We start from the raw sequence: 11,747 nt of genomic DNA, 5'->3' as shown, positions 1-11,747 counted from the left end.
ATACAGATGGATCAAGATTTAACATGCAATTCAAATACATACTTTTCTGGGGGTTTGCGTTGTTATCATTCAATGTCTATGCAAGTGCACGTGCAGGAATCCACACACAAACACGTGCAAACATGCACAAACATCTACCAGATCAAATCCCCTAATGGATGCAATTTAGCTGCCTTGAGTTTCTGTCACGTCCAGAGAAATATGAAGTCTGAGGGTATTTGTGTGTACACGCTCACGACTGATCAGCGCATGAATCTGAGCTGGATGTTTTTCCAGCGAGGATGAGGATGATGATGATGATGATGTCTTTGGGTCACGAATGTGTTCTTGGAAAGCGCCACAATACCACCACAAAGCTCTGGAGCTCAAGCAAACATCTCTGTCGAGTTGGAACAAGCTCAGGATCTGTCATGATAGAAAGACAACACGGCTGCGGCTTTTGGACAACATCCACTTTTTATTTTCTTTCCTCAATGCATGAGTTGACGGCGTGTAAGTGGAGCTATTACCTGCCTTTGAGGGACTCAGGCTTCAGTTCATGGGAAAAACATCTTAGATTCTCCTCAAGATCAAGGGTCAAGTCTGAAACGGCATGTGTTACCCAGCATGTGCGTTTCTGAGACGCCAGAAAAACAACAAAAACACCAGTGCAAAAAGTGATTGTGCATTAAACACCACAGGCGAACAATACACATCGGCTTGTGATGTAGTAACTGCTTAAAACTTTAACCTCCTCCCGACTTTTCGCTGAATGAAAGGTCAGATTTATTCTATAGCACTTTATACCGAGTGTTGCGCAGCAGCTCCATGGTAAAGAACAGGAAAATATCAGTGTTGTGCTATTATTCAGATGTGAAGTTAGTTTAAGCTGTAAAGCTGCACTATACAAAACAATGTAACATTATTTTTACACAATTCAGTGCTAACCTTCTGTACCTTTAAACTTGCAGTGGACTAGCAACCACTCAGAACATTGTATCAGTGGCATAGCAACAGATTAAATACATAGCAACACTCTAGATCAGGGGTCAACAACATTGTGTCTATGGGCACAATGTAGCCCACAAGGATCACATGAGTTGCCCGCGAGCCTCTTCTAAAAATAGCTCGGATTATCTGATTAATAAAATAGCTCACAATATCTAATCTAATATTTATGTCATAATATTAATCTAATATAATTTAATATTTTTGTGGCTATTCTTTTTAAATCACACGTGTATTGGTGTAAATTTGAAAGTGACATTAAGTTGTATATATAAAAAACAAACTAACTAACTAACTAACTAACTAACTAACCAAACTAAGTTACTGACTAACTACCCGACTAACTGACTGACTAACAAACTAAACTAAACTAACTAACTAACCAAACTAAGTTACTGACAAACTTCCCGACTAACTGACTGACTAACAAACTAAACTAACTAACTAACTAACCAAACTAAGTTACTGACTACCTACCTGACTAACTGACTGACTGACTAACGAACTAAACTAAGTAACTGACTAACTAACTAATAAACTAATCGAACTAACCACACTGTTAGACATTTCTGTAAATTACACAGTTATTTACTGTATTTCACCCAGTGTAATACTGCAAATTCCTTTTACGGTAAATAACTGTATTTACCGTTGCATTATGGGAATTTAGTGTGACGTCGAACAACATATACAGCGATGTACTGTATTTGTAAAAATTCGTGTATTATACTGTATTTTCCACAACTGCTTCAACGCCACCTTGCGGCGATTCGACTACTCTGCACCACATTTTGCCTGAGGACCCTGGAGCAATTCTGGAGGACAATTTATTAGTGTGCCTGAAGAACATACTGGATTTAACAAACTTTACTCTGGTAAGCTGAGGCAGTGTTTCATTTTACAGAATGTTTTGTGGACGAGAATAGAACAAAGTAAAGTATAAAGTTGGCTATTATTATTTTCTATGGCTTGGCGTTATTTCACCCATTTGAGAAATATATCATCTATTAAGATGTTACCTTTATTTAATTTATTACATTAACACTACTATTACTTTAAATAAGACTGTTTATGACTATTAGCCATTGTTCTCGTCATATCTTTTTATTTATTTACATAGGAACCGGTGTTGCAGCGGGTTTTGGTTTAGGAGGGAACCAGAGGTATGCAGACAGTTTTGGAGGACACTTAGCACGAGACAACGGTCCGGCAGAGAGTGTTTTCCCCCAGAAGAATATGAATGAAAGACCAACAAATAATCCAGGTAAAAGCGCGTCTGTCTGTGCTGACAACACTCGACATTGATTTGAGCACCTCTATTAGCATTTGTTTGCTCGGCAACATTGGCTGAAGCGATCTTAAAATGGTAATGTTAACTGTTAGCTAAACTGAGCTAAGTTTATACTGAATTGGACTCAAACTCATTTTAACGTGCAACGTTTAACTTATATTGATTTATACTATATATATTAGATGTTGTGAACTTATTTTTCTCTGGTTTAGAGTAACTTATAACGTTAGCTTGAGAAAATAACATCGCGACGTAACCTATAAGAACGTTAACGTAAATCTATAACGTTACAATATGCATAGAGGTAAAGTTGGTTTTATATTCGCACATTCGTTCATTTAGAAGTCTCTATACTGTTTACCATGTTACTTTGAATATTCGATCAGAATTAGCATGCCAGTATGACTTGAAATCAACATTAACACTGTTTATTTGACCGTGAGCATGTTGTACTTTGATAGTCATTAGCTGCTAAAATGATTTCGCTATTTAGAGTTTGCAAATAATACTTTTATGAAATTAAATTATTAAGGGGGAAGTCTGAATCTGCTAATATAAAACCAATTTTACCTCTATGCATTATGCTAATAACCACCTTTTTGCTATTTATTGTTTGCTAATTATTTTTTTTATCACAACTCTTGACATTTGGTTTAACATAATTGTTACCATTATATTTTTTTCTGTTTAGATATGGCACTGGCACAGCAGCAGGTTTTGTCTGAAGAAACAAACAGCATTTCAGAGGAACATCTTGATCAGCACAGCCTTATGCTTAAAAAATAAGCAAGACCAGTAAGCAACCAAGGTAAACAAATAAAAAAAAAGTTGTGTGGAGGTTGTGGATTGTAGCATGGTATTCTTATCTGTATTTTTGGCTTTTTTATGGTCTCAATATAGAATACTGGAAGCCTGCCTGTGCAAACTGGACCTCATACAACAGTAAGTACTGTACATCTATTTGTTTCTCAATATATTAACGTTACTTTTAATACAAAATGTGTCACATGTTTTGTTGCTAGCTAAATAAAAAAACCGTTTTCCCTTTTTTATTAAACCATTTAGTAGGTTTTTTTTTCATCTTTGTTTATAATATTTTTGAGCAGATTGAGGTCTGTCATGGGTCAGACATTTCAAAATACAATAATTAGTATTGGGATACATGCATTTGTCTATGTATTAAATGTCTTTTTCCCCATTTCATGTTGCCTAAATATTTTGTAATAAATAAAATAATAAAATTTTTTGTATAAATAATTCCAGAGGATGAAACAAAATGCACAGCAACAACCAGAGTGAGCCAGAAGATAGCAGGAGAAGTACTGAAGAGAATGACAACCATGAACAACAGTGAGTTATCCTTCTTTCACCAGCTAACTGAGAACTTGGATTAGGTGAGACACTCTCAATAGTTTTATCAGTATTCAGTCAGTTTTAGTTTATTAGGAATACATAAAACAAATAGTCTAATCTGTCCTGCAGTGAATCAACCCATCACAAATGCTACAATGTTTTTGTAAAACCTTGTTAGGGAAAAAAAATAAACAGGACATTCTGGTTAGTTATCTTTTAAACATGGTAGTGAGCAGGTTATGAGCAGGAGCCAGTTGCTCAGTACCAGCTGAAAACTACCCCAACCTAGCTGCCATGCTTCAAAATAATTAACCAGTATATGATTTAATTTTTTTAAACAAGCTTCTTCTATGCTTATGTTAGTCTGTTTGTCCTTATCCAGAGTTCTTCATAATCCTGGACTGGGCCAAATCCTGACCAGATGCTGTGGTGGTCATGGAGGAGTGAATCCTAAAAGACACACGTGATCAATGAGTTTCCGCATTGATCCAATGGGCCAGCCTGACCACCCGCTGGTGAACTTTCAAGCCTCTGGTGCCTAGACTGCGGCCTTGCACAAGTTTGGCTAGAGGAGAACTGGTCGTGCCCAACTGAGCCTGGTATCTCTCAAGGGATTTTATTCTACACTTTCGTCAGTTGGTGAAGTTTGTTCCATGCCACTGTCGCCACTGGATCGCTTGGCTACGATTGGTGGATCGGTGGATTTGCTCTTCAGTGTTTGGACTTTCAGCAGTGACATTTACTGCTTCAATTCTGAAGACTGGACTGAAGCAGCTTCAATTTACAAGAACTTCTATGTTAAGCTGCTTTGACATCATTGATCTACATTGTAAAAGTGCAATAGAAATAAAGATGAATTGCATTTGAACATGTGAATTCAGACCTTGTTGAGCATTTGACACCAGAACTAGTAATATTTTAAAGTTGGGTTGTTTCTGAGTCGGCTAATAGTTACAAATATTTATTTTTCCAACAATATGCAATTCAGAAGTTAAAATTTTTATTGTACATGTATGTTCTAGTGCTTTGTGTGATTTATTTATTTTTAATGTGTTGATTTTATTGCTTAATGTAATTTTCACACATTTTCCTTAAATGCTTTAAGCATTATTAATGTTTTAAAGAATGGAATATTTTGTAATTGTGTCTGGTTTAATGTCAGTAGTACTTAGTACAATTGGGTTTTTTTTTCTCAACAATATGCAGGTCAGACACTTAAATTAGTTTTGTACATGTATGTTAATGTGCTTTGTCATTTTCAATGTTTTTTTTTTTCTTAAAATAAAATATTTTGAATGATTGAAATGTAATGTTTTTACACATTTTTAAGCTTGTTTTAAGCATCTCCAATGTTTTAAATAGTGTTTATTTTGTTAATATTTTGTAATTGTGTCTTTTTTAGGTCTATAGTATTAAAATAATATTAATAAAATTATATTATAAAATATTTAGGACAAAATTAAAAGGTTTACAGTAGCTAACTGTTAACTTAGGTTTTTACAGTAGTTAACCATTTTCAGACACTACAGTAACATGCTGTAAACGGATTTACAGTTGTATACTGTAAATCTAAAATACAGTAACTTACTGGCAACAGTGTTGCCAGTAAGTTACTGTAAAAACCCTTTGAAATGTCTAACAGTGCAACTAACTAATTAGCTAACTAAGAAACAAACAAACTAAATACCTAACTAACCAACCACCCAACCAACTAACTAACTAACTAACTAGCTAACTAACTGACTGACTGACTGATTGACTGACCAAACTAAACTACTGACTAACATCTAACTAACTAACAAACAAAGTAACTAACTAACCAAATAAACTAACTAACTAACTAACTAACCAACTGACTGACTGACTGACTGACTGACTGGCTGACTGACTAACTAACCAAACTAAACTACTGACTAACATCTAACTAACTAACAAACAAACAAAGTAACTAACCAACCAACCAACCATCCAACTAACTAACTAACTAACTAAATAACTAAGTAACTAACTGACTGGCTGACTAACTAACTAACCAAACTAAGTTACTGACTAACTAACTAACTAACTAACTAACTAACTAACTAACTAACTAACTAACTAACTAACTAACTAACAAACCAAACATAGTTTAGTTAGTTAGTTAGTTAGTTAGTTAGTTAGTTAGTTTAACTACTGACTAACATCTAACTAACTAACAAACAAACAAAGTAACTAACCAACCAACCAACCAACCAACCATCCAACTAACTAACTAACTAACTAAATAAATAACTAAGTAACTAACTGACTGACTGACTAACTAACTAACCAAACTAAGTTACTGACTAACTAACTAACTAACTAACTAACTAACTAACCAAACTAAGTTACTGACTAACTAACTAACTAACTAACTAACTAACTAACCAAACTATGTAACAGACTAACTAACCAAACTAAGTTACTGACTAACTAACTAACTAACTAACTAACTAACTAACTAACTAACCAAACTATGAAACAGACTAACTAACCAAACTAAGTTACTGACTAACTAACTAACTAACTAACTAACTAACCAAACTATGTAACAGACTAACTAACCAAACTAAGTTACTGACTAACTAACTAACTAACTAACTAACTAACTAACTAACTAACTAACTAACTAACTAACTAACCAAACTAAGTTACTGACTAATTAACTAACAAACTAACTAACTAACTAAGTAACTAATGTTAAATCAAAACAAAGTGTTAGACTGAATGTACAGATGAAACGTAGGTTTATGCAGTTTTGGGATGCAGAAATGTTTAGATTATGTCTGTATTCCTCTTTATAGTTTTGATGCTCTCGTTTTCTCTGTTTTGATGGCAGCAGAGTATAAATGTGGTGAAGAGCTGCTCTGGTGTCACTGACATTTGGGGCTGTTATTGATTCATTATAGTGTCTCTGGAACGTTATCTTGGATGTGCCTCATGCAGATTAATGCCGATAGTCTGTTTTCACTTATAAACTCAGACGACATCTGCATTCCTGTAATATATATTCTCAGCCTTCATCTTAAATCTCAGATCCCACACCTGCTCTCAGGACCGCCATAAAAACTGGCATCAAAGTGTGTCTGCCCTCTCCTACCCATAATCCCCTGCGGTGTGACATCACCAGCGGCCTGTTTGCACAGCTGGCTCACTGCGGGGCCAGACACTCTCACTCCTTACCTGACACACACACACACACACTTCTTCCATTCACAAGTATGCGTGTTTATTGCTGAGAGTTAAGTACATGGCTGAGTATGCAAAGGTGCTTTGAGTAAAGTGTTTCTGTGCGTCTTCTGATGTTTAGCAGCAGTGTGTGTTTGAGCTCCAGACATGAATAATACTTTACCAAGTGATCAGACACAATAAACTCACCTGCAGCACCAAAAACAGGTGAAAACAATCAAATTTAATCAAACCACAGCTGCACAATGATCGAAATCCCCCAGAACACAACACTGCAACACATTAAAACAGTCCCAGACGATTTGCATTGACTTTATAGCGATCTGTGCGTTTGCGAATGATTATGAGTGAACTTCAGAAGCAGCTACATGGAAGTCACAGTAATGGACCACATCAGTAGCCTCTGGAGTTCCTGTCAGATGTGCTGGAAAATAATCGTCCAGTCCACATCAATCTGAATAATTGACCAGTTTATGATCAAACAGCCTGAGATGGAAAAACATTGGTGAGTTTCCACACTCCTGATCAAAGACACATGACAGAGAAACACAGAGTCTGATGCAGAACTCCTCTTAGTGCTGCTGCACTGCTACACTCCACTGAAGCTTGTCAAGGTCACTTAAGAGTAACTCACTAGCAACCATCCAGAACCCCCTAACAGATGCATAGGGATAAGTTAACGTTAAATGCATAACAACACTCTAGCAACCACCCAGAATGTTAGCTGCATAGCAAGTTCACTGCATAGCAACACGCTAGCAACCACTCAGAACATTATATTAGCTGCACAGCAACAGGTTCCACTGCTAATAGTAAAGTGTTCAGAGTGGTTGTGTTGCTATACATCTGGTACAGCGTTTTGGGTAGTTGCTAGGCTGTTGCTATGCAGTTAATCTGTTGCTATGCCACTGCTACAATGTTCTGAGTGTTTGTAGACTGTTACTATGCAGATAGCTTGTTGCTATGCCGCTGGTACAGTGTTCTGAGTGGTTGCTAGAGTGTTGCTACAGTATGCATATAGCCTGTTGCTATCCCTGCTGGAAAATCCAGCTTAAACCAGCCTAGGCTGGTTGGCTGGTTTTAGCTGGTCGACCAGGCTGGTTTTAGAGGGGTTTTGGCCACTTCCTGGCTGGTTTCCAGCCATTTCCAGCCTGGTCTTTACTGGTCAGGCTCGGAGATGGCCAGCTAAAACCAGCTTGTCCAGCCTAGCCAAGCTGGGAGTCCAGCCAAAACCAGCTATATCCAGCTTAAACCAGGCTAGTCAAGCTAGTTTTAGCTGGATTTTCCAGCCTGACCAGCTAAGACCAGGCTAATAATGGCTGGAAACCAGCCTGGAAATGGCCAAAACCCCTCTAAAACCAGCCTGGACAACCAGCTAAAACCAGCCAACCAGCCTAGGCTGGTTTAAGCTGGATTTTTCAGCAGGGATGCCACTGGTATAGTGTTTCAAGTGGTTTCTAGAGTGTTGCTATGCAGTTAGCCTGTTGCTATGCTGCTGGTACAGTGTTCTGAGTGGTTCTGGAGTGTTGCTATGCAGCTAACCTCTTGCTGTGCCACTGGTACAGTGCTTTGAGTGGCTGCTAGAGTGTTGTTATACAGTTAGCCTGTTGCTATGCCACTGGTACAGTGTTTTGAGCAGTTGCTAGGCTGTTGCTATGCAGTTAATCTGTTGCTATGCCACTGATACAATGTTCTCACTGGTAGTTAGAGTGTTACTATGCAGATAGCTTGTTACTATGCCGCTGGTATAGTGTTCTGTGTGGTTGCTAGAGTGTTGCTATGCAGGTAGCTTGTTGCTATGCCACTGGTATAGTGTTTCAAGTGGTTCCTAGAGTGTTACTCTGCAGTTAGCCTGTTGCTATGCTGCTGGTACAGTGTTTTGAGTGGTTGCTAGAGTGTTGCTATGCAGTTACCCTGTTGCTATGCCACTGGTACGGTGTTCTGAGTGGTTGTTGAAGTGTTACTATGCAGCTAAACTCTTGCTGTGCCACTGGTACAGTGCTTTGAGTGGTTGTTAGAGTGTTGGTATACAGTTAGCCTGTTGCTATGCCACTGGTACCATGTTTTGAGCAGTTGCTAGGCTGTTGCTAGGCAGTTAATCTGTTGCTATGCCACTGCTACAATGTTCTGAGTTGTTGTTAGAGTGTTACTATGCAGATAGCTTGTTGCTATGCCACTGGTATAGTGTTTCAAGTGTTTTCTAGAGTGTTGTTATGCAGTTAAACTGTTGCTATGCCACTGGTACAGTGTTTTGAGTGGTTGCTAAAGTGTTGCTATGCAGTTAACCTGTTGCTGTGCCACTGGTACAGTGTTCTGAGTGGTTGCTAGAGTGTGGCTATGCAGTTAACTCTATAACATAGTGTGATCACCAGTAAAAACAATCTACCAACCACTCACAACATCAAGCCAACAGAATAGCAATGTCAAGGCAACTACTCAGATGAGTTTAGCACACCCATAGCAACTTTTATTACATCACCAAATGCCACAACTTTCCAGCACACACCTTAATGTCAAAACGAAATCAGATTGACACTGACATCAAAAACTAACTGATTCATTCATTCACTTTCTTTTCGGCTTAGTCCCTGTATTAAATCAGGGGTTGACACAGCGGAATGAACCGCCAACTATACAAGCATATGTTTTACACAGCGGATGCCCTTCCAGCTGCAACCCAACACTGGAAAACACCCATACACTCTCACATTCTTACACACTCATACACTAAGGCCAGTTTAGTTGATCAGTTCCCCTATAGTGCATGTGTTTGGACTGTGGGGTAAACCGGAGCACCTAGAGGAAACCCACACCAACGCAGGGAGAACATGCAAACTCCACACACAAACACCAACTGACCCAGTTGAGACTCACTGGGAGTGTGCTACCCACTGCATCACCGTGACACCCATGCAAACTGATTCGATGGTAAAACCCATATCGGAGCCCTTTCGACCACTTAAATAGTGACACAGAATGTGTTGTAATATCAGAAAGATTTCATCCTTCCCAGTGATGGGTTGCAGCTGGAAAGGCATCCGCTGTGTAAAACATATGCTGGATAAGTTGGCGGTTCATTCCGCTGTGGCCACCCTGTAGAAAAGGCTGTGATGTATATATGGAACAATAGCGCCCTCTTGTGAATTTACTAAGCATTACATTCATGACGCACCTTCCCCGTTAAATGATCCCTTTAATAGTTAAAGGGGAAACAGTTCAGAGCACGGACAGACTTCGCTAGCATCACATTGTTATTGCCGAGTGCATTCAAATACAAGTGAGTGCCCATTTAAAGTGTTATTTGTAGAGTTATTTATCATTTATATAGCAAAATGTTTAGCTGTCTATGCCTAGGTTCAGTATAATCACTGATTACTGATTATAATCATATAAGTGTGTTCACGGGCGTCGAGTATTGCATCATCCATCGGCTCGCTAATGAATACTTATGTGAGATGAGTAAAAGGGAATATTTGGGTTTAATATTGTTAACTGTTCATCACTTTGAGTATTTACATATTGTTACTTTATGTTAGAAGTGATATTTATGGTGAGAGTTAAACCACAATAACTGATTCTCTCAAGTTTACATGTTAGTGTATATAATGCTAATTCACAAGTGTTATTTAATGTCATACATGTCTGAATATATCAGTATGTTGTTATTCTGCTGCCTTATATTATAATATCTAAGAGATATCTATGTGTAGCATATTGTCATTATATTATTGTTTCTGTTCAGCACTAATAGATATTTGTTATTTCTGTTCATTTAGAACCACTCATATTAAGCTACACTTCAAAGCATTGTGCTGCTCTGCTGTACTTCCAAATCCAAGGACTGTAAACTCTCAACCAGTATCTGTTTATTAAAGTGTTCTTCGTCTCTGACCGGACGACTTATGTCTGCTCAATTTCCACCAGCACCCACACTAGTCTACATTACAAATGGTCCTTCGAGCCGGAGTTAATGAGCTGTCATAAGAATGATGTATCAGAGTGATCCAGAGCCAGCAATCAGACCCAGAAGAGTGGTGCGACTACCTAGTTACCTGGCAGATTTCGAGCTTACTGATCATCAACAGAGTTTACAGTCAGAACAGAGAGCACACACATCCTCAGAGTGGAGTGATGATTCCAGATTGCAAGGAGCTGCTGCATTACCGCTTGTTGACTATGGGGCCAGTATGCAGACAACAGAGCAGTTGATAGAGTGGAGTCCCAGCAATAGAGAGCATGAACAACAACGATCGCATGCTTCTAAGAATCCTGAGTTGTCATCAGACATTCTGACAGAGTTCCAGCAGTTGCGGAGAGAGACAGAGGAACTGCGACGTCATTCATATGAGCAGATAGGGAAGCTTAAAGCAAGGAATGAGGCTTTGGAAGCACAGTTAAGCTTACTTACAGTGAATGAACAGACCAGTATTCACCCAGAGAGTGCACTTTCCCCTGCTCCCCAACCCCGCGTCTACACTCCACTAGTCACTAGTAATGACCGGCCCATCCCTCTCCCTAGATCCAAACTACCTCAGAGACTGAGTGATAGTACAGAGTCATTAAAACAAGATCGCCTACATGACTTGGAACAGAGGCTTCAGCAGTTAGAGCAAATATCGCTCCCAACTCCATCTCGACCCCAACAGTACCAGTCCTTTCCCCATAAAACATCTGACAGAGTGGACAAAGGTAGAGTTGGCCACAGTTCCACACCACTGCGTGCCCCCCCAAGTCAAGAGAGTACATATAGGGGGCCAGCTCCAACCATCCCAAACTTTGTGAAGCCAGATCCAAGGGAGTTCTCACGGCTGCGTATAGCTCTAGAGAATATTCTGCCAATGGACGCTACGGAGAGATTCAAGTATCAAATCCTGGTTGATCATTTGAAACTAGAGGAAGCTTTGTTAAT

At 38.7% G+C, this 11,747-nt stretch overlaps 1 long non-coding RNA gene across 2 annotated transcripts; it reads left to right on the top strand.

The window, feature by feature from the left end:
- Positions 1–2,193: 2,193 nt before the first annotated feature.
- Positions 2,194–4,934, top strand: LOC137495378 (uncharacterized). 2 transcript variants are annotated; one of them, XR_011015217.2, is made up of 5 exons: positions 2,194–2,251; positions 2,970–3,086; positions 3,179–3,220; positions 3,542–3,628; positions 4,014–4,934. It is a non-coding gene; the product is annotated as an uncharacterized lncRNA (long non-coding RNA). The 2 variants fall into 2 exon arrangements; XR_011015218.2 differs by lacking the exon at positions 2,194–2,251 and having other exon boundaries at positions 3,005–3,086; positions 3,190–3,220; positions 4,014–4,152.
- Positions 4,935–11,747: the final 6,813 nt, after the last annotated feature.

The sequence above is a fragment of the Danio rerio genome, chromosome 1 (genome assembly GCF_049306965.1).
Source record: "Danio rerio strain Tuebingen ecotype United States chromosome 1, GRCz12tu, whole genome shotgun sequence".
Classification (NCBI taxonomy): Eukaryota; Metazoa; Chordata; class Actinopteri; order Cypriniformes; family Danionidae; genus Danio; species Danio rerio.
Note: the sequence above shows the minus strand (reverse complement) of the source record. Positions and strands in the feature narration are given on the sequence as shown.